Source organism: Ziziphus jujuba, chromosome 10, assembly GCF_031755915.1.
Source record: "Ziziphus jujuba cultivar Dongzao chromosome 10, ASM3175591v1".
NCBI classification, from domain to species: domain Eukaryota; kingdom Viridiplantae; phylum Streptophyta; class Magnoliopsida; order Rosales; family Rhamnaceae; genus Ziziphus; species Ziziphus jujuba.
The window spans coordinates 11,201,043-11,225,767 of NC_083388.1; the positions used below are offsets into that span (position 1 = coordinate 11,201,043).

Consider the following 24,725-nt stretch of genomic DNA (forward strand, 5'->3'; position numbering starts at 1 on the left):
TCAGATTTTTCACCATTTTAGACTGACCCATATCCTTCTCTTCCCTATTTTGGATCCTCTGAGCTTGAAGCCAACATTCATTTGTTGAAATTCCTCACGGTTTAAAATCTCCATCAACCTCAAGTTTAACTGATATTTTTGATGTGTTTTCCGATCACTAGCAAGACTTTTGGACCAAAGTGAATATACTAATGTGATGCCCATCTCATTGGTTTTTCATTGGCATATTATTTGTTAATTTTGGATATCGTTTGACTATATTTTAATTTTTAGGTTAATTAGTTAAATACTAGATAAAATTGAACTGTGTTTGGACAATTTAAAACTAAATTGATGATGGAAATGTGTTTCTAAATGTTATTAGGATCTATTTGAAAATTCAATTTCATAAATTTGGCTTTTGGATAAAAAATTTCAATTTTAGGTACTGAATCTTAAGGGCACGATACAATTGGACCATTCGACATTCAATTTATGTAATTTTATGGTTATGTAAATTATTTTAAGACATTTAGTATTTGTCAATATCTTTGGTTTAAGTTTTGTAACTTAATAAATATTTTATTATATTATAGACACCACACCAATATCTTTGGTTTGACTTTTGGAGCCAAAATACTATTTTATTATATTGTAGGCACCCATACTGTATTTGGAGGCAACCATACAGAGAAGCAGAAGTGATCGTCAGTGATATTTATGAGTGGTTTATATTTTTAAATAATTTTGGGCATCTTAGTACAATATATCTATATATATATATTGTTTAATTTAAATGCTTATTTTATGCGTATATTAATATCTGCTTTTATATATATGTGTTATCATTTTACATTATTCTTGACAATATTTAAATGGTTTCAGATTCTAATGAATTTATAATGAACTTTTAAATCTTGTTATTTAAAAATCATTGTATTTGAATTAATATCATAATCTTTTTGGAAAATAATTTATTTTAATAAAGTAAATTGGAAATTGTATATTCTTAAGCATGTTCAAGTGATTATATATCAAAGTATTTAAAAATGGTTTATAGTGATATATATTTAATTTTTCGTATTTATGTTTTTGCATGAAATGATTACTTAAAATATTTAAATAGTTATTGGATTTGAAAATTTATTTCGATTTATGGTACTGTTATTTGTTTGAGAAAATAATGGAAACATATGATCTTGAAAATATTGTTTTTGAATACTATATTATTATTTTTAAATGATGTACCATATAGTACCAATGATTTTATTTTATGTTATTAGTCACATGCATATTTAGTCACCTTATGTATAATTATGATATGAGAGAATGAAGATTGAGTTTTGTGACAATCTTTTAGAGTGATTATTGAGTTGTGTGTCACTTCATTGTGACTACAGGATGATAGATTGGCCAGATATCTTTGGCATGTTAAAGAGTTGTGATGATGATAGATTGGCCTTGTGACCTAGTAGTGTTTTGTGATGCAGTGCACCATTTAGCAATGCTAAGTATATTGTATGATACAGTTTATGTTTTCTAATATACATATCTTGGTGGTTTTACTGCATTTTCATAATTATTTCTAAGAATACAATTATATTGTTTCTTGCTTTGCATTAAATTTATATTTCAGTTGATTAATAATATTTTAAATTCTTTAATTATGAAATGCTTATTTTATTATATTAATTTATGATATAAGTTGGGTTTTATAAAATAATTTTAAAAGGGGAATTTTTCAAAAGATTGGAATAAAAGATCTTGAAAGAAATGTTTTCAATAGTAAAATATTATTTTTTTATTGTATTATACTATTTACTGAGATATATTTATTGCATGTTTTATTTGTTTTTAAGATTCTTTCTCCCAGGACAAAACAATTATGGACATTGTACCATGCAAATTACTTATCATTTCCGTATTTTTCAAGTAACGATGGTATTTATTTTTCGCTGTTGTTTTTATCTTTCTAGACTTATATGATTTAGTTATGCAACTTAAATTTACAAATATTTTTAGAATTCTCTTATCTACATTGTGGATGCAATATTAACCTAATATGTATGTTTAGTAAAGGTCTGTCGTATGATTAGTAAAGGCCTGTAGTCTTACGGGCTATAGTTGTTGACTATATTTAGGAATTTGCATTATGTTGTAGCTTTATATATATATCGAGGTATTATTTTGTATTGAGTACGTTGGTTGCTTATGGTTTAAGTGAGGTTTCATTAGGCTTTTTTATAAAAATTGTTTAGTGAAACTTCCATAAGCAGGATTATCCAAGATTTCTGAGAGGGTTCATAGGGTAAGTCCTGCTAGGGCATGTGAAGTGCACTTGTCATTTCACAACCAAAAAAAAAAAAAAAAAAAAAAAAAAAAAAAAAAAGAAAAAGGAAAAGAAAAAACAGATTGAGTTAAACTTTTGCCTGCATTATTGTGCCGTTCCAAAAAAATGGGGGCTAATGGTGATGAAATCAAAGTTTAGAAGGCCAAATGCAGAAATTTGTAAACTTTATGGGCAATAGTGCAAAAAATCCAATATCAATAATGACTATCGATTGGATCAAATAATAATAGTAAGGTTAAATTACACAAAGCCGTTATGAACCATATGATACCTATGAACAATCTTTTAAAATTATTAAAATAATAAATAAAACTCTCGACTATGGTTATGCATAACATGTTGTCCTCTTTAACCCATTAAATACTAAAAATTATTTTAATTTGACAAATATACCTTTTCGGCATATTAATTTTAATATTTTCCAAAATAATTTAATCATTTTTCATCTAAATATTAAAGATAATATAACTAGAAATATTAAAAACAATATTTTTATTCAAAAATATTAAAAAATTGTAAAAAAATAAAAAATATATTAATATTTTTTGAAATAAAAATAATATTAATATTTATTAAATGAATTTATTCATCATGGAAATTTATCTAATTTTAGATATTAATCTTTTTATACATTTTTGGTAAAGATAATTTTATCTTGATCTATATTATTCTTTGAGTTGTAAATTTGTAATAGTTTAAGGGGTTTTCTGCAATATCAATGGTATTTATCAGTGTACAATAGTTTTAAAGAGTTTTGTGTAATTTACCTTGATAATGATAATAACTATTGATAAACACATCCATATACGTACACCCACACTTTTGATGCTGTGGTTTCTCCTAGTACGTAACAAGGATTTGATGTCCAAGGGGTTTGAATAATTTTTTGTTTTCTTTTTTGTTAAACAAACCTCAACAGAAGAAATTTTTTTTGAATTGAAAATAATAAATTAACTGAAAAATGAAAAATAAAATAAAAATACACAAAAATTGCGATGAAAATACAGTAAAGACTAAAAATACAATTTAAGTTGCAACTTATATAAAATTAACTAAGTAAGATCCATTCGATAACAAGTTTATTTTTTGTATTTTGTTTTTATTTTTTTCTTCTAAATTGTTTGTATTTTATTTATTTCAATGATTTGTTTATGGTAATTGATATTAATTAGAATTTGTTAAATATATTAATTAATTACAAATGTTAAAAAAGACAGAAAAAGTTTAAAACCAAAAATTGTTTTTCATTTTTAAAAAATTAAATTAAAAAAATGAACTTATTATCAAACCGGATCTAAATTTATATATATATATATATATATATTGGAAAGATTATCAATCTCTCTTAATAATAACACCAAAATAACTCACCATTTTATATTTATTATAATAAATTTTAACTGCATCATTAAAAATTTCAAATTAGCCAATGTTATTACTATCTCTAAATTTTAAATATGACCAATCAAAATGTAAGTCCAACTCAAAATTACTATCTAAATATAAAACTAATTTTAATTTAAAAAAGATTTTTACGAAAGCTCGTTGTCTCCACTCCCACATTTTTTTCCTAATAAAAAAGAAAAAAAGAAATGAAAAAAAGAAAAACTTACCAAGATTCAAAGTGATATATGCTTCTAAATCTCCACCCTCCTCTTTTTCTCTCTCTTATTTTTCTTTCTAAAAGGGTTGTAAGTTTCTCGTTTAGAAATTGTTTTATATTATTTCTGTTGTAGGAAATTATTTTTATTTTTAATTTTTTTAGTAAATTCATATAGCATGATAGTGCTAATTTATTATTATTATTATTATTATTTCATTTGGCTGGGCTAGAGCCCCTCTTAACCCCATACTTAACCATCAAGTTTAAATCATGCATTTTCCCTTTTAATTTATAATATATTGTAATCCTTGACCATAAAGTATTATACTTTATACATATAATATCAATAAACAAATTTAAATTTTATTTACTTTACATAGGAAAAGAGACAAAACGGATTCAAGTCGCGGAATTTTTTATTTTTTTAAGAAAGAAAGAAATAAGAAATTAATTAGATAGAATGAAATGGCCGCGCTAAGAAACTTGGTAAGAAAGAAAGCCATGACCATGGACATAAGACATTGAATGTGAAGCTCAAATAAGTTATCATGAGTATGCCTGCAGGTCAGCCGTCACTCATCCTAACAGCCAATTGCAAAGAATAAGACAGATAGAGATATTGTGCAACAAGCTGCAGCGCAGTTGGTGCAACCAAAATTATTATATTAATGCAAAGTTTTAAACCACTAATCATGTTGTGATCACTCTAAGATAACATATATATATATATATATATATATTATGTTAATATTATGCAGTACATTATAAACTACTAATTAGGCGTCAATGAGATCAGATTGTTTGCTTGAGTGAAAATTGCGTCAGTTGAGATTTCCCTACTATTCAAGTGATTGTGACATTTTTTATATATCTTCATGAATATATATATATCTTCATGAATATATATATATATATATATATATATATATTATCTGCATGGAAATTATAATTACTATATTTTTGGTCATATCTTACTTTAAAATGACTGCTTCATATAGGATTTGCTTTATTAGTAAGTTTATCGGCTGAGACAGCTGCATGCGGACAATATTAATTGCTACAATTTTCACAACCTTTTATTGTTAATTGGCTTCCATTGATTATAATATACATAAACTAATTAATATTAATTAAAGAAGTAGACAGAAGACGTCGGATTAATTAAAAGTTATATATCTTGTTGTATAGTAAATATAATTTATATATATATTTATTAAAATAATTATATGTGGTAGGAACTAGTAATCCATCATTTTTTTCTTTTTTGGAGTTGCGGGTTTGATTCCCAGTAGTTCCATTCTGTTTGAAGTGGATTCCACATGCAAAGCACTTTGGAGAGAAAGACTGGTACAATCGGACAATGATGGACTAGGTAATTCTTGGACTCTCACCGTTTTGAAAAGACACAACTACTAATAGTTCATAGTTCTCAATTATTATTCTGGACCGACGATATCCATCAAAAAGCTTTTTTTTTTTTTAAATAAAAAAAACTATATATTAAATTTATAAACTTTTTTTTTCTTTTCAATAAAATACTATTTTGATAATATTGTATGAAAATTACACTTATATGTAATATATGAAATTGTTATTAGGGGAAAAGTCAATCACTAAATGGTGGATGAAATACATCCAACAATATATTACGAGATATGTTACAATAGATTGTTCATTTTACAATATGTTGAAAAATATGTTTTGCTATATATATATATATATATATATACCTAATTAACTTTTTTTTTTTTTTGTTTTTTCAGCTTTTAAAGTTTAATTTAATTTTGGAAGTCATTGGTAAGCAAGGAAGCAGGTCAAAATCACATAATATAACTTTTAGAATATTTTATAAGGCATGTAAATGTGCATGTAAATATATTATTTATTTAGAGGAAAAGGATATTAAAGGTTTGACTTGAAAAGAAAGGTGGTCAATAGAAATTGATTATCTTCGACACCACTCTAAAGTTGTTCTAACAACTTGTCCTATTTAAAAAAAAAGCTATACAATCTCTTCCTTTTCTATAGACAATATATCCTGTCTTCTGCCACCTAATCTAATTACCAAACACCTTTTTTTCCTTTCCTATATATGCTCACTCCCTTTAGCTTTTTCGACCAACCTAGCTGGTACTTATCAGCTTCACCCCCATCTCCAAATTATAGTTCATACGTTCTCTCCAGAAAGAAAAATGGGTGTGCCTCATCTTCTTCTTCCATCACCATTATCTTTCAGTCTATTTCTCTTTTCTTTCATAACCATGTTTCTCTTTTCTGAGCCTGCACTTGCTGCCACAACCAGGCACTATAAGTTTGATGTATGTGTTACAAATTTATATATATGTGTGTGTATATATATATATTATTTTATTCTTCTCTGTGTCATCGACTAGTTTTCGTGTTGGACGTCTGGCATATTGTTACATATAATTTAGATGAAATATCTTGCTGATTATATATATAATTGGGCACTAGAAGTCTAACGTAAACTCGGCGACGCTTAATATAAAAAATTACTGTATATATCAACTAATATATTAACTTTCTTTCTTAAGTTTAAGTTTTTTTATCTCTTGATTATTGGCATTATTTTCTTTGATCGGTTTTTTTCAGATCAAATTGCAAAATGTGACGCGACTTTGTCACACAAAAAGCATTGTGTCAGTCAATGGGCAGTTTCCTGGACCCCGTATTGTAGCTAGAGAGGGTGATCGTCTTCTTATTAAAGTGGTTAACCATGTTCAAAACAACATCTCCATCCATTGGTAATTAAGGATTAATTACAATTAGGAATTTTTCAGTCCTGAATTTGCTTAGATTTATAATTATGATAGCTTTGATTATTTATTTAGTTTCTTAGTTTTGAAACAGGCATGGTATTAGACAACTTCAAACAGGGTGGGCTGATGGGCCAGCTTATGTGACCCAATGCCCAATCCAAACTGGTCAAAGCTATGTGTACAACTACACCATTGTGGGCCAAAGAGGCACCCTTTTCTGGCATGCCCATATCTCATGGCTAAGGTCAACTGTTTATGGTCCCATAATCATCCTCCCAAAGTTTGGTGTTCCTTACCCTTTCACTAAGCCACACAAAGAAGTTACCATCATCTTAGGTAAGGACCCAATGTAATATAATTTGCTAAGCCGAGTGTATAAATTAAGTGAGCAATTTTCAATGTTCACTTTTACTACAGTGTTCCAAACAAAAACAAATTGACTGGAATGCATTAAAAATGTTGTGCAGGTGAGTGGTGGAATTCAGATCCTGAGGCAGTCATTAGCCAAGCCTTGCAAACTGGTGGAGGCCCAAATGTGTCTGATGCTTACACAATCAATGGGCTCCCAGGCCCATTGTATAACTGCTCTGTCAAAGGTATACAAAAAAATTTGGATGCCTCCTTCACTATGCTACTTTTTAAACTCTCTGCTAAATCATAAATCCCTTTCTCGTCCCTGTCAATTTAGTTCAATCATAAAAATTATATATATATCTATATATGTACATTGTCAAAAAATAAGATAAAATAAAATAAATAGAAATATAGCATTGGACTTAACTAACAGAAAATAATTGTGAAAAGGGCAAAATAAGGGGTTCCAGGAGGTGGTAAAATGTAGTTATTCCTAGAAATATTTTTTTGCCAACAACTTTTGCTCAAACCCATGTTTAAAAACTTAAAATTTGTATAAATTCTAAAACTAATATTGGATCTTTAACAGATACATTCAAGTTGAAGGTGAAGCCAGGGAAGACTTACCTTCTCCGCCTAATCAACGCTGCACTCAATGACGAGCTCTTCTTCAGCATTGCAAACCACACCCTCAAAGTGGTTGAAGCCGATGCAATTTATGTTAAACCTTTTGAGACTGACACACTTCTATTAACCCCAGGACAAACCACAAATGTTCTTCTCAAAACCAAACCAAACTTTCCAAATGCCACATTCTTAATGACTGCTAGTCCATACGTTACAGGCCTCGGCACCTTTGACAACTCCACCGTTGCTGGTATTTTAGAATACCAACTTCCCAGCAAAACCTCCTCTCATTCAACACTCTCAGTGAATAAGAAACTTCCTCTTTACAAACCGGTTTTGCCTGCTCTAAATGACACTTCTTTCGCAACAAAATTTGCGACGAAACTCTGAAGCTTAGCCAATGCTCAATTCCCTGCTAATGTCCCACAAAAGGTTGATAAACGCTTCTTCTTCACAGTAGGACTTGGAACAAATCCATGCAGCCAACATAACCAAACATGCCAAGGGCCTAATGGAACAATGTCTGCTTCAATTAATAACATTTCTTTTGCTCTCCCAAACACTGCCTTACTTCAGAGTCACTTCTTTGGGCAATCATTTGGGGTTTACTCTCCGGGTTTTCCAAATAGTCCCTTAATTCCTTTTAATTATACAGGAACCCCACCAAACAATACAATGGTAAGCAATGGGACAAAGGTTGTTGTTCTTCCTTTTAATACTAGTGTGGAGTTGGTCATGCAGGACACGAGCATTCTTGGTGCTGAAAGCCACCCTCTCCATTTGCATGGATTTAATTTCTTTGTTGTTGGTCAAGGATTTGGAAACTTTGATCCAAATAAAGACCCTAAAAATTTCAATTTGGTTGACCCCATTGAGAGAAATACTGTTGGCGTGCCTTCTGGTGGATGGGTTACTATTCGGTTCCTAGCCGACAACCCCGGTGAGTTTTGGTGATGTTTTGTAGTGAATAGAAATTTAAAATCAATTAATATTTGTTGAATAAGTAGTCTATTCTCCAAACAACTTACCAAACCAAAAAAAAAAAAAAATTAAGTAAAATTACTTATTTTTGTGTTGATATTAATTTATAAATTACATTTATCTTGAAAATAAAATTATACTATATATGTGGGAAATGCAGGATTCGAACAAGAGAAATATAGGAACTATTTTAAACGATTATAAGATGGGAAATTTTAAAATGAACATAAAAATTGATTTAGCCTAAATATGAAAACTAGAGATAACTATATATTTATTATTATTATTTTTAATTTTTAATCACTATTGCATAATGATGATGCTTGTAAACAGGTGTATGGTTCATGCATTGTCACCTTGAGATCCACACGAGTTGGGGATTGAAGATGGCTTGGTTAGTATTAGATGGAAAGCTTCCCAATCAAAAATTGCTTCATCCACCGGCAGATCTTCCCAAATGTTAATGTTGAACATAATTACTTTGATTTAGATCGAATAACTGATTCCCTAATAATTTTTAACCCACCTTCATTCTTTCTCTGTTTGTGCTTTGGTTCTGGCGTATTTAATTTTCAATTATTGTTATATTTATTTATAAAAACTCGAGGAAAAAGGAAAAGAGTGAGACAATTTTTTTGTTTTTTATTTTTGGGGCAATATTCAAATTTCTTGTTGGGAGAGGCTCAATAAAATAGACCTGAATTGCCATCTGCTTATTATTATTATTTTTTCCCTATACATTCATCTATGCTTTTTTTTTTTTTTTTTTAACATTTGAAATACATGAAGTGTAGGAGAATTTATTAAACTACCACTAATTTCAAAATCTTAAATATTAAGAGAGTGATTTTAATATGTATATCTAGCTATGTAAATATTCTTTCTTACTTATAGACTACTTTGATCCTTATAAAAGCATCTCCAAGGAACTCTTTAAGGTAAAAGAGTATATTGAGAGAGTGATTTTAATATGTACATCTAGGTATGTAAATATTCTTTCTTACTTATAGACTACTTTGATCCTCATAAAAGCATCCCCAAGGAACTTTTTGAGGTAAAAAATATATATTTTCTATAATAAAAAACATTTTTTTAAATAATAAATAAAATTTAAAAATGTTCTCCAATAAATTTTCTATTTAAGTTCTTTATTTTTATTTTTTCTATAAATATTTATTGTTTTACTTGTAGTCTCTATTTTTTATATGAGTTACCTATCTGTTAAATAGTATAATAGTGGCATAGAAGAATATGTTATATTCAATTAAACAAATATAATATTGAAATAAATAATGATTTTGGCTCTCTACATTTGGAGAGCCAAACCAACTCTTTATATTAAAAAGTCAAAATAAAAAGTTTATTGGAGTTTTTTTTTTAATGTTATCTTTTTAAAATAAAGAGAATGTCACATTTAAGGAGTTCTTGGGGATGCTTTAAGATGATGGTTTAGTTTGAATCTTGATCCCTAATATTTTAAGCTTTGATGCTATGTAAAATTACCATAAATTTTAAGTTTTTAAGGAATTAATTTAATATGAATATTTTTCCATGTAAATGAAATCACAATAGTGATTTCCAATATGTTATACTCCACATGAAAATTTTGAATGAACAATAATGAAATATGTGTCATGCACAAAATTTTAAAAGGTTGAAACGAAGACCATTAAACTATTTGAACAATGAGTTAGTCAAAGTGTGCCCAGCAGATATTACAAAAAATAAAGAAGTGTGCCTAACAGACCAATAAGTACACTATATATCCTATACTCTAATCAAGTTATAATATAGCTTACATAATGTGCTATAATCCAAATTAAATCTAGCAAGAAAACTCCTAAATCAAATTCTATGAGCGATTCTCTTCCTAAAAAAAGAAAAAAAATCTATGAACATCTATTCTCAAAGCTTAACCTGTTAAGAAGTAGGCTAGTTTGGAAAAATCCGTGCCAAACAACAATTTATAGTAGTTCAAGTTCAAATGAGGGTATCAAATATTGAAAACAAGACCTCTTGGTCACATAGCTCTAATACTATCTTAAATTATATTCTGTTCTAAAAATTTAAACTACTAGAAAATGAGTATAACAATGTATATCAAGTTTATTTTTCAATAAAGCGATCTTTATGAAAAAAAAAAAAAAGAAAAAACAAAGACATAATCTACACCAAAAACGGACATACTAATGACTTAGCAATGTCATTTCTAACGCCATACTAATGTCTTTTGACTAGCACTTCATCAGTGTCAGAAGGTGTTTTACAATGGTTATATATAGGAATTAGTACTCACATGATGAATTTTAGCAGCAATATATGTTGATTTTCGTTTTTTTTTTTTGTCCTTTTGTTTTTAACAAAATAGGGTGTGATGAGATGATTTGATATTTTCCACTAGATTAAAAAAGTAGCATAGAAAAACATTGAAAAAAAAAAAAAAGCAAATAGTCCTAATTCATTTTCAATTTGTATGATTTTGTTCTTGTGTCAAGATATTAAAAAAAAAAAAAAACATTTTTTTTCATATACAATTTGTTAACTATAAATAATATATTGTTAATATTTTATTTGAAAAATATTATAAGCCACCACTTAATCTTTTTTAATTAAAATATTATGGCCTAGACTCCTTTTCCAAAATAACATTGTGTAATATATTATAAAGTAACAATGGCATGATCATTACAGTCCTCTTCTACGTACATTTAATCAGATATTAATTTAGATATTCATTGGCTCTAACGGATTCTAGAAGATTTTGTTTTGGTTGAAATATATTTTAGTTGGGTTGCATCCAATTAGCCTGCGGGAAACTAAATTTGAAGCTGTCCACTTATATTTCAGTAGCTTTGGGTACGTTATATGTTATTAATAACCATTATGTAATATTTTTGGACGGATGTAAGGTACTAACAGACTATCTGGTATGTAATTCAACATTTGCTAAAAGCATTTTCAATGGTAAATGGTAAATGTCTAATAATAAATGTGGATTGTTATCTATGAAACAATGTTGATATTTCGAAAAACATTTATATTTTAGGAAAATTTTATATTTATGATAAATATGGAATGTCTAACTAAACCTATAAAAGTAGATATTCACCTTGATAATATTACATCAGCGTGACACTCATTTTAAACATTCCAATTGGAGATACTTTTTTTGTAAAATAATATTTATTTTGCTTATGGCATATTAATTTTCACAATCTATATTTCTATTGAAAATGCTTTAAATAGTTTCATCTAAATATGTTAAGATGATGCTTCATTTTCTTATTTATTTGTACAGGTTAAAAATTTATAATACCCACCGTACTGTCTTACACAATAAATAGCAATAATCTTTAATAAAATAATAAAATAATCCAATAGAATATAATATAAATTCATTAAGTTAATTCTATGAATTAAAATAGATAAATATATAAAATATGCTCCTCTCAATCCAAAGAGAGCTGTGCCTTCCAACCCTAGTCTACATTTTTTTTTTTGGTAATTTACTCTACATTCGTTCTTAGCTACATCAACAAGCCTGCACCTATCCTAACACAAAATTTTCAAGAAACTAAATGTAGAAGTAAATAGCTCTCCCTTCACTGGCATACTCTTCATTTGTCCTTTTACTTCACCATAATAAAACAATTCTCTCTCTATGCATGAAATCTACAACTTCCCCAAAAACCTCTCTCCTTGCACTTGCCCTAGAGATTCAACAAGACAACAAGACAACTATATATGATTCCCTACTTGAGGGTTTGTCAAGATAATGTTTCTTAACATTTGGGTTTATGCCATGTCGTTGGGGTAATGTGGACTTTGTAAGGCTTTAGAGACATATAAATTCTATACTCGGCGGAACCTTTTCTTTCACATGCTTCATAGCATGATCTTTTGCCTTTTTCTACTTCCATTATATCTTCAATTGTCTGTGGTCATCTCTAGGAATAACAATAATACATTAAAGGATTGATAATGACTTTCTTCAGTTATACTGCATTCTCAACAAAGTAGGTGATAAGTTCAACATCATTTGCAAGACCAGAATAACCACATAGTTTCCACTTCTTTAATGTAGTAATTATGAGGACAATCTGTTGGCTTCATCAACTTGCCCATTGGACTCCTCATTGTAAATAATTGCATCAAATTAGAAGAAATATATTTTTAGTCTCATGTAACTAGCAACACAACACAAGAATATTAACCAAAAAAATAAAATAAAATAAAAAATTAAGCACAAGAACCACCATTAACCCAACATATCAATAAAGACAAAAAAAAAAAAAAAGAATAAATCTCTAAGCATGTAAAACCATGTAAAAACTAGGGAGACACGGCTGAAAATTAATATAAAAATTTATTATATTATTAGTCTATCAGTCTTAACTATATGCTAACAAAATAGAATATAATTCAACAGTTTTTTAATAGAGGTACATAAAATGTGTATGATTTATTTAAGTGAATTTTCACGGAATAACTCCCATGCTAAAGCATCAAACAAAATAATAATAATAATAATAATTGAAAAAAGAAAATAACTAGATAATTTATTAAAATAATAACTTAAATAAAATATATATTATAATAACTCCAACAAAGAAAACAGACATCACAAGTGTCATTATTGGTCAAAAGTAAGCATCCATGCAACGCATGCTTCCAATGCCAAATAATTAAGTTTTGGTACTCCATCCTCATCCCAATAAAGAATTACGACTAGATATTTATCTACTTAGTTTACTGAAGCTTATTATGAGCAGGACGGTCTCGCTAATATAATTTTCCACTCTCAGACAAATTTAGCAAATTTGATTCATTGTTTTTCCTTATTAATGTATACAAAAATCTTTTAGTTTCATCCAACAAAACATAAGCTTGATTAGAAAACTACAAAATTGAAATGGTTAGTTGGCATCTCTAATTTGGAGTAGTTACAATTTAAATCTTCAAGTTAAAAAAGATGCAATTTAAACTTTTAAATTTCAAATAATTATAATTTTGTTCTTTTTTATTTTCTTTATTTTATTTTTATTACTAACAATGTTTAACAAGATGCTTTCTAAGTTTTTTCAAGAGATAAAAAAAACTTTATTCTAAACAAAATTTATTCCAAATTTTATTTAAATATAAAAATGTAAATGCATAACAAATCCCTCAATTAGTAGGATATAATTATGTATGTTATTTTTATTTTTATTTGGCTTTCTTGTTTTTAAATTATATTTTAAAATAGGAATATTATCAATAAAAGTTCCTAAACTACATAATTTGTGACAGTTTAGTCCCTAAACTAATTTTTTAAACATTAAGATCCTAAACTCCTTATAATGGTGCACCGTTGGTCCAAAGTCCAATTTCCATCCATATATTTAACAAAAAATGCATATGGTTCTCACATGTCATTTTATAAGGTCATTATATGTCATTTCGAGTCAATGACCTCTCGTCTTCTTCCTAAATCCCCTGTACTGAAAATTTTTTACAACATTGCTTTTGAAATTAAAGAACAATGAGTTGGAATCCAAAATCTCTATACTTTTTCAACGGCCACAATACATCTATTCATTGAGGAGGAAGCCCTATCACTATTCGCACGAGACTTGTTTGGTGGGATCATTGGCATATCTAAAGGCTCCATCGAAGACCTCAAGGTCACCTAGCAAAAGGAAACACTCAGGCCCTTCATCAATAGGGTCCTCAACCCCAAATTCCTTGTGGGTCGCAGATTTGGAAACTCCCTTGTTGTTCTTGGATTGATTTTTTTTCCTAGTTTGAAAAGTGGGTTTATTCATTTTAAGACTTGTTGACTACTATTGTTGTTGAATTGGTAATTGGTGCTATTTACAAGGTTCTACCTAGATTGATGTTGGCCACGATCATGGGAGCCATAAGAGGGATTGCAGCAACAACTGTGATTGCTGGGAAGAAGGCTGTGAAGAGATACATATACATGTAAGTAGGGCATGGTGAACTTTGGGAAGCTGGTTTATGGTGGATGGAAATTTCCAGGTAAAGAAGGAATGGGATTTGTATATTTTATTTATTTATTTTTTTTTCATTTGTTACAACATTTTATTAAATATAATAAACAAATGTAATAGTTTAAGGGATTAAATATAATAGTTTTTAGAGGATTAAATTTGATGTATGTATATTTTGGTAAAAGGATTAAGTTGGCCTTGAATATTGATCGGTTATCATATTTTCTTTTTGCAGCCTTGTATTTCTTGCAAAGTTTTCTAATTCAGGAGATGGGAGGGAGATGAAAGTGAAAAGGACCTTCAATGCCCTTACAAAATGGGCATGTGAGAACTACACATGTTCCATTTAATATTTAGATGGAAATTGAGTTTTGGACCAACGGTGTACCATTATAAAGAGTTTAGGGACCTAATTGTCACAAAAATTAGTTTAGGGATTAAAGTGTCACAAATCATATAGTTTAGGGACTTTTCTTGATATTATCCCTAGTAATGAATAATCGTTTTAGTAAAGAATTATAGTGGCATATAAATTATTTTGATTTATAAAAATAAGAGTTTATACATTACATATCAACAAAAAGATATGGAAGTGAAAGGAGCAAAAATGTACAATAAAATTAAACTTGAATTATAAAGAGAAGATTAGTACCATACTATACTTGAGAGATTGTAGATTAGAAAAGTAGTAGTGGGGCTAAAAATAAAATAACGACCTGGAGCATTATGGTAGTAATTTTTCTGCAACAACCTACAACTTAATAACTTTTATGTTTATATCATAATTAATGCTAATTTTTTTTCCTTTTTTCCTTTTTATAAGCAAACAGTAATTGGGTAATGAAGAATTTGGAGTCTTGAAGAATGATTGGCAATTAAAGATGAGTTTTGGTTAATTAATTACTAAAAAAAGTAATAAATAAAAAGAAAGAAATATTAATTAAGTACTAAAAATAAATAATTGGAATTTAGAGTTTGATTAATGATTAGAAATTGAAGATGAGTTTGATAATGAATTACTAAAGATAAAAAATAAAAAGAAAAGAAATAATAAAAGCAAGTATATAAATATATAATATAATATATAGAAAAAATAAGAGCATGAGAGTGATTAGAGGTGGCAATTAAGTTCATAACACTGTAACATGACTAAAAAAGACACGAAATTAGTGCAATTGGATTTATTATAAATGGTTTTGGATTAAGTTCGTGTTAATCCGTTTAACACCATTATTAAACGTGTCAATTTTGAATTGACCCATTTAACTGAAATTGATTTAAATTGGCCCATTTAACTAAATGTATCAATCCGACCTAATACGATTATAATGCATATAGATTACAATTTTAATTATATTAAATTTACCATTAATAAAATTTTAACTAATACTTTTTTATTGCAAAATTACAAAATTATTTAAAATTGCATTATTAATTTTCTTTTACTAATTAAAAATAAAGAATAAAAATTATAAAAATAGTATTTATTTACCTAAGTACAATATGTTTAATACATGCACAAATTTATGGACATCAAAAAATAAAAATTAATATGCCTAAGAATGTTTGAGATATAGTAAATTAAAAGAACATAATTATTAATAAAGTTTTTCATATTATTTTTAAAGAAGTAGTATTATTATTATGTTTATTATGTGTCTGTGTGTGTGTATATATATATATATATATTTAATTATTGTATGATATTGTTATATTATCATATTATATGTTATATCAGTATAAATTTGTAATTATAATTATGATTTTGATCTTCATCATGAAAGGATCCTTGGCTTTCTCCCCACAACGAGATACCAAGGTCAAGGACAATAATGACAGTTCCAATAAACCTAACAAAAACAATTCATTAAGTTAGAGAGTAACAATTCAAATACAATAGTATATATATGCATATTGTTTCAAAATTAACAAGAAATTAGAAATATTACATTCCCAGCTTGAGATTCTCCTTGAGAATTAGAGTTCCTAAAACCATGAGAAAGATTGTGGACAAGGGACTAAAGGAGATAAACAAGATGGGCCGCTTTAGCTTTGTGAACCATCTTTGTATGTAAATGGGAAAATGAGAAATAAAAAAGCCCTACATAGACAAGACACAATATTAATAATCAATCTAAGTGGAAAACACTTTATTACAGTGATGTAGCAATTGAGAGAAATTAAAAACAAATATGGAACATGTTTAGATACTTACACTTTATAAATAGCCACACAACTTACTATTTAAGCCCCACAGCCATTCAAGACCTAAAGTGCCTTCATGTATAAAGGAGTATCCCATGTTAATTCCTGCCCCAATACAACATATATAAGCCACCAGTGCAAGCAAAGCATGGTAGCATTTTATTGTCCTGTCCAGATAAGAGAAAATCAAAAACAGCAACAAAAAGTAAGAAAACAAGATGAGAAACTGTAGATATTCTTAGATGAATCCTTTAAAACTATAAAGGAAAAATTTGCAAGTGAAATTGGAGAAGAACTTACCAATAACATGTTGTATGTTGCTCAAAGAGTACTAAGGTCACAAGTAAAAGAGGACCTCGGATCCAATTTTCCTTAAGCTGGGCAACAAGCTAAGGGCTAGAAGTAAATGCTAAAAGTGGAGTCCATGACTATAATAGGACCATTGTAAATTCTCAAAAAGAAGACCAGGTGATCATGATTGCGTTGCCTAGAAATTTTGCTTGGCTAGGCCTCTCCAGGATATGTAAAGTCTCCAATCTAAAAAACAATAACAAATATGTAAGTTCAAATAAATAACTAAGGAAAAAGGAATTGAAATAAGAAGCATTTTTTTTCTTAATAACCTACCAAATATCCAAGAGCTCGGGGTAACAATTCAAGTCATTTAAGTCATCACACGTAATACAACTAAAAAATGATATGAAATTAGCGGATTTTAATTTATTATAAATGGGTTTGAGTCAAATTCAGATCAACCTATTTAAATGATTATTAAACGTGTCAATTTTAAGTTGAACCGCTTAATCTGAAATTGATCTGTTTAACCAAACTTGTCAATTTTAGATTGACCTGTTTAACTAAACATATTAATTAATATGTCAATTCAACTCGACGAGATTATAACCTGTTTAAATTATAATTTTAATATGTTAAATTTACCATTAATAAAATTTTAACTAATTCTTTTTTATTACTAAATTACAAACTTATTTAAAATTATGTTGTTAATTTTCTTTTATTAATTAAAAATATTAAAAATATTAAAATAATATTTATTTATTTATATATAATATGTCTAATGCATGTATGAATTTATGGACATTGAAAAAATATAAATTAATATGCCTAAGAGTATTAAATATATAAAAATTAAAAACATGATTATTAATAAATAATTTGAAAAAGAATCCTCCAAATCAGTGGTGGTCAGGTGTTCCTGTTTTAAGAAAAAATTAAAAGGGTTAAGTGTTATGTTGAGTTAAGTTACTAACATAAAAAAAATAAAAAATAAAAACCAATCTTAGGTACCTATACATGACAACAAGCGGCAACAATAACACCGAAGCAATGATATATTTGTAGAGCAGAAAAATTTGTATCTCCATATCCTTTTCAAATGCAGCCTTGACAGGTACTAAATTCCTTCCCAAAAGGAGAGGAAACCATTACAACACATAATCAAGAGAAACTTTTTATCATAGTGCCATATCTGCAAGCAAAGAGAAAGTGTCATAAAGACCTAAAAGAAAAGAGAACAATAGTTTTATTAAACTGGAGGAAAAGCAAGGGAATAGTTTTATTACATTAAAGATCCATGACAACATAAAAAATAACAGATACTAAAAAGTATTTTCAAAATTTTAATATATTAACAAAATATATTTTAAGATCCTAGGCAAACTACAAGTAATTAAGGTAAATATAAATCAAACATGCATGTGAACAGAATAACAACTCAAAAGATCAATTAGGGATACTATTCCTAATACTATAAACCAATAATTTGAAAAAGCGATTGAACTTACCCACAAATCCCCAGTGTGATAATCTGACAGAGAATCTTTTGAATTAGTGGAGGTAAGGTGTTCCTATTTTAACAAAAAATTAAAAAGGTCAGTGTTATGTTAAATTATTAACATATAAAAAAAAAAAAAGTTATCTTACATACGTATACATGATAGCAAGCGTCACCAATAACACCGAAGCAATGACATATTTGTAGAGTAGGAAGATTTGTATCTCCATACCTTTTTAAGTGCGCCTTGACAAGTACTAAATTCCCTTCCAAAAGGAGAGGAGCCATTACAATACATAACCAAGAGAAACTTTGTGCCACAGTGCCATATCTGCAAATAAAGAGAAAGCGTCATAAAGGCCTAAAGGAAAAGAGAACAATAGTTTTATTAAACTAGAGGAAAGGCAAGGCAATAGTTTTATTACATTAAATATCCATTACAATATAAAAAATGACATATACTAAAACAACATAACAAAATCGAAAAACTGAAGAGTATCTTCAAAATTTTAATATATTAACAAAATATATTTTAGGATCCTAGGCAACCTACAACTAATTAAGATAAATATAAATCAATTACGCACTTGAATAGAATAACAACTCAAAAGATCAATTAGGGATACAATTCCTAATACTATAAACTAATAATTTGAAAAGGAGATTGAACTTATCCAAGAATTCCCTATGTGATAATCTAAAAGAGAATCTTCTGAATTAGTGAAGGCAAGGTGTTCATATTTTAAGAAAAAATTAAAAAGGTTAGTGTTATGTTAAATTACTAACATATATGAAAAAAAAAAAAAAAGGTTATCTTATGTACCTATACATGATAGCAAGCTGCACCAATAGCACCAAAGCAATGATATATTTGTAGAGCAGGAAGATTTGTATCTCCATACCCTTTTTAAGGGCCACCTTGACAAGTATCGAATTCCTTCCCAAAAGGAGAGGAACCATTATAACACATAACTAAGGGCAACTTTTTGCCACAATGACATATCTGCAAAGGGCAACATAGTGCCATATCTGCAAAGGGCAACCTTTTGCCACAGTGCCATATCTGCAAGTAAAAAGAAAGCGTCATAAAAGCCTAAAGGAAAAGAGAACAATAGTTTTATTAAACTGGAGGAAAAGCAAGAAAATGGTTTTGTTACATTGAAGATTCATGACAATATAAAAAATGACAGATACAAAAACAACAGAACGAAATTGAAAAACTAACGAGTATCTTCAAAATTTTAACACATTAACAAAATATATTTTAAGATCCTTCATCATAAACCAATGATGGGTGAATGCTTATCAAAAGGCATGAAAAAGGAAAAGACAACAGTTGTTATATTAATAGTTGTCCATACCTATCGACTATGCTTGTAATTCTTTCAATCATTAAAAATGTGAAATAAAGAAAAAGTAAAAGGCATGTTCTAATCAATGAAAAATTTAAGGCATGTTAAATGTTCAATAAAAAGCAACAATAAACAATGTCAAATGATGGAATATTATCCTATATGAATTGCATCTTCTGCATTTATAAATTGGCATTAATAAGCAAAAAAATGAAATTTACCCAAATAAATAAATTGGCATGTTTAAATTAATTATTTCATATAAAATAAAAATAATTTAATAATTAATTAATCCTAAATTAATATATATATGTATATGTATGTGAGCCTATATAATTATAGTTACAGATTTATGCTAATATAATATATAATATATAATATGATACTATAACAATCTCATATAATAGTTAAATATATATATATATATATATACATAACAAACCTAATATCACTTCTCTAAAAATAATATAAAAAACTTTATTAATAATCATGTTTTTAATTTTCTATATCTCTAATACTCTTTGGCATATTATTTTTTAGTTTTTTGATGTCCATAAATTCTTACACATATTAAACATTTTACATATAAATAAAATAAATATTGTTTTAATATCTTTTATTTTTTGATTAATAAAAGAAAATTAATAACACAATTTTAAATAAGTTTGTAATTTGGTAATAAAAAAGAATTAGTTGAAATTTTATTAATGGTAAATTTAATATATTACAATTATAATTTAAACGGATTATAATCATGTCGAATTGAATTGACATATTAATTAATATGTTTACTTAAACTGATCAATTTCAGATTAAATGAGTCAATTCAAAATTGACATGTTTTATTAAACGGGTCAATTTGATCTATTTCGTGTTAAACGGGTCAAACCCGAAATTGTTAATCCGAAATTGGTACATTTAACAATCGTTTAAATGGGTTGATCTGAATTTGATCTAAACCCATTTATAATAAATCTAAATTTGCTAATTTCATATCGTTTTTTAGTTGTGATGACTTACATGACGTAAATTGTCACCCCTAGCTCTCGGATATTCCGATAGGTTATTAAAAAAAATGCTTCTTATTTCAATTCGTTTTTCCTTAATTATTTATATGAACTTACATATTTGTTATCATTTTTAAGATTGGAGACTCTGCATATCCTGGAAAGGCCTAGCCAAGCAAAATTTTTAGGCCTAGAATAGCTATGGGGCTTAAATATCATGTTGTGTACCTATTTATACCGTGTAAGTATCTAAGCATGTTCCATATTTGTTTTTTAGTTTCTCTCAATTGCTACGTCATTACAATAATGTGTATTCCACTTAAATGGATTATTAATATTGTATCTTGTCTATATAGGGCTTTTTTGTTTCTGGTCTTCCCATCTACATACAAGGCTGATTGATAAAGCTAGAGGGGCCTATCTTTTTTATCTCCTTTAGTCTCTTGTCCACGATTTTCTTCATGGTTCTAAAAACTCTAATCCTCAAGGAGAATCTCAAACTAGGAATGCAATAGTTCCAAATTCTTGTTAATTTTGAAAAAATATGCATATATATGTTATTATACGTGAATTATTATTCTCTTACTTAATGAATTGTTTTTTGGGGGTTTATAGGAGCCGTCATTATTGTCTTTGGCCGTGGCATCTTATTGCAGGGAGAAAGCCAAGGATCCTTCCAATGTGAAGATTAAAATCAAGAGGTAGCAGAGGTGGAAGCATCCAGCAGATACTACAGTGTGGAGGCACCAAAAGCAACAAAAGAAGAACATATGATAGTGGATAAGGAGGGAGACCTCCATTAGAGGATGAAAAAACAAACAAGGTAGAGGATGACGATAGCCATCATACAGTGGAGGTTGAAGGATCATCTGGCAAATTCCACAATGTGAAGTTGTTTGAACCTACTTAAGAGAATAAAATGCTGGAGGATGAGAGCCACACCCAAGAGCAAAACAAATGAGAAGACGAGCAGATGGGAGATAGGAATTTTTGATGCTAACTTATTGTTTCTGCATGGGTTCTTCAACTTCATCTCCATTTTTGGTTGCATTACAACTTGTATTTTTGGATTCTTTCCATCCTAATCTGAAAAGGTTAGTCTGACAATGCACTTCTCTCTGGTTACAAAATCATAGTTCTTTTATATTCATAATATGTACTAGTCAAAGAACAAACTAAATATTCTAGTCTAGTGTCATGATGATTGGTTTCTGTTTTTATTTAACTTATCTATCTCTATGACCTTTACATATATACTCATTTTTCAGCTCAAAGCCTCAATGCATCAGGGGTTTAATTAGCAACACTACAACAAATACAAGATTACTGTCATACCATTTTAAAAAAAATTCAATTACTAATATAAAACAATAGCATTTTTAATCAACTTTTTACATGTTAAAATGTATTAAATAAAATTTTATTTTTCAATAACATTTTCAAATGCTATGAAAATCTATAGCATATTCAAATAACATTTTAAAATGCTATAAAATGTACTTGACATAACATTTAGAATTGCTATTAAATAGAAGTACTATACAAGAAAATCCTAATATAGTAACATTTATTTTAATGTCAATTTAATCCAAAATGTTATAAATTAAATAATTTGTAACTAAGGTAAATAAGCCATAAAGAAATACAAATAAGTCAACAATAATATCAAAGTTTCAGTATTAAACAAGAAATTAAGATGAAGTACTATCACCAAGGAGGAAAATAAAATGAGTATAATTATATGGACAATAAATAACAAACATTCATGCATATAGTTTGTAATTCAAGCCCTAATAAAACAACTTAAGACCATATATACGTTATTCATACTCTCTACCACAAGAGTCTGCATATTTTACCTCTACCTCAATATCTTCTCTTAAAATTTCTTTTTCAATTTGTCTATCTATTCATCAACCCTTTATTTATTTATTTACTTTTTTTAATATGTTCATCAACCCTTTAGTTACATGGTATTTATGTCATTTCTAGGAGTGTCACTGGTTTATTAAATATCATTAAAGTTGAAGTATCATTGGATTATAATTTTTAAAATTAAATTTTTCTTTTTGATATTATTACTTGTATAAAAAGAAAGATAATATCAATTGAAGTTGTTAGCTATTCAAAAAATAAAAATAAAAATTGTTAATTTTTTTTAAATTCTTTCCTATTTAAATAAGGTAAAAATATCATGCCATGATTGGATTAACTCAAAAAATAACTTTGGATGAAAAGGGAGATTAGTCAATGTATTAATGCATCCCTCCAAACTAGTCTCCCTTTTAACCCAAAATTATTTTTTGAGTTAATCCAATCATGGCATGATATTTTTACCTTATTTAAATAGAAAAGAATTGGAAAAAAATAACAATTTTTATTTTTATTTTTTGGATACCTAACAACTTCAATTGATATTATTTTTCTTTCTATACAAATAATAATATCAAAAAGAAAAACTTCATTCTAAAAATTATAATCCAATGAACTTAAACTTTAATAACATTTAATAAACAAGTGACACTCATAAAAATTATATAATACCATGTAACTAAAAGATTGATGAACATATTAAAAAAAATAATAATAAAGGGTTGATAAAGAGATAGACAAATTGAAAAAGAAATTTAGGAGAAAATATTGAGGTAAAGGTAAAATATGCAAAGTACTTATGACAGAGAATATAAATAAGGTATATATGGTCTTATGTTGTTTTATTAGAGTTTGAATTACGAATTATATGTATGAATATTTATTATTTACTCCCCATATATTTTTACTCATTTTATTTTCCTCCTTGGTGATATTACTCCATCTTAATTTCTTGTTTAATGCGAAAATCAATTTAGAGAGGAATTATTATCATTTATGAAACTTTAAAATTAGTTTGGACTCATTTGTATTTCTTTATGCTTATTCACCTTAGTTACAAATTATTTAATTTGTAGCATTTTGGATTAAATTGACATTAAAATAAATGTTACTATATTAGGATTTTCTTGTATAGTAATTCTATTTAATAGCTACTCTAAATGTTATGTTAAGTATATTTTATAGCATTTGAAAATGCTATTTAAGTATATTCTTAACATTTGAAAATGCTATAGATTTTCATAGCATTTAAAATTGTTGTTGAAAAATAAAATTTTATTCAACACATTTTAACATGTAAAAAATTAATTAAACATGTTATTGTTTTATATTAGTAATTGCATTTTTTTAAAATGCTATAACTGTACATTAGAAAATCTTGTATTTGTTGTAGTGTAAGTTTAGGAAAGCATTATATCACATCACATATATACAAAAAGAGCCCATTCGTGTGAAAGATGAAAAAGAAACAAATATGAGACATAACATGAAATAATTAAAAATATTTTTTTATTAAATATGACCCAAAAAAAAAAAGAAAAAAGGAAAAACAAAAGAGAGAAAAAGTCGAGAGAAAGATGAAGATGTTGATGATTCTTGAGTATTTTCTGTAATTTATTTTGAGCAATAATTATGAGTAAAAAAAATATTCAAAAGGTGACACTGTGAAAATAGTGTTGGAATTCTTAAAGATAAAGAGTTAAAGAAGCATAAAAAAAGCCTAAATACGATAAGATGACACTGAGAATTTTTTACAATGAAAAATGTCATATTTATGGTAAGTGGTCTTTTGAATCCAAAAAGCACATATTATGCGTTTGGTTTGTG

General features: G+C 27.6%; 1 pseudogene; it reads left to right on the forward strand.

Annotated features, from left to right (window-relative positions):
* The first annotated feature begins 6,124 nt into the window (after positions 1–6,124).
* Positions 6,125–9,138, forward strand: LOC132799676 (laccase-17-like; annotated as a pseudogene).
* Positions 9,139–24,725: the final 15,587 nt, after the last annotated feature.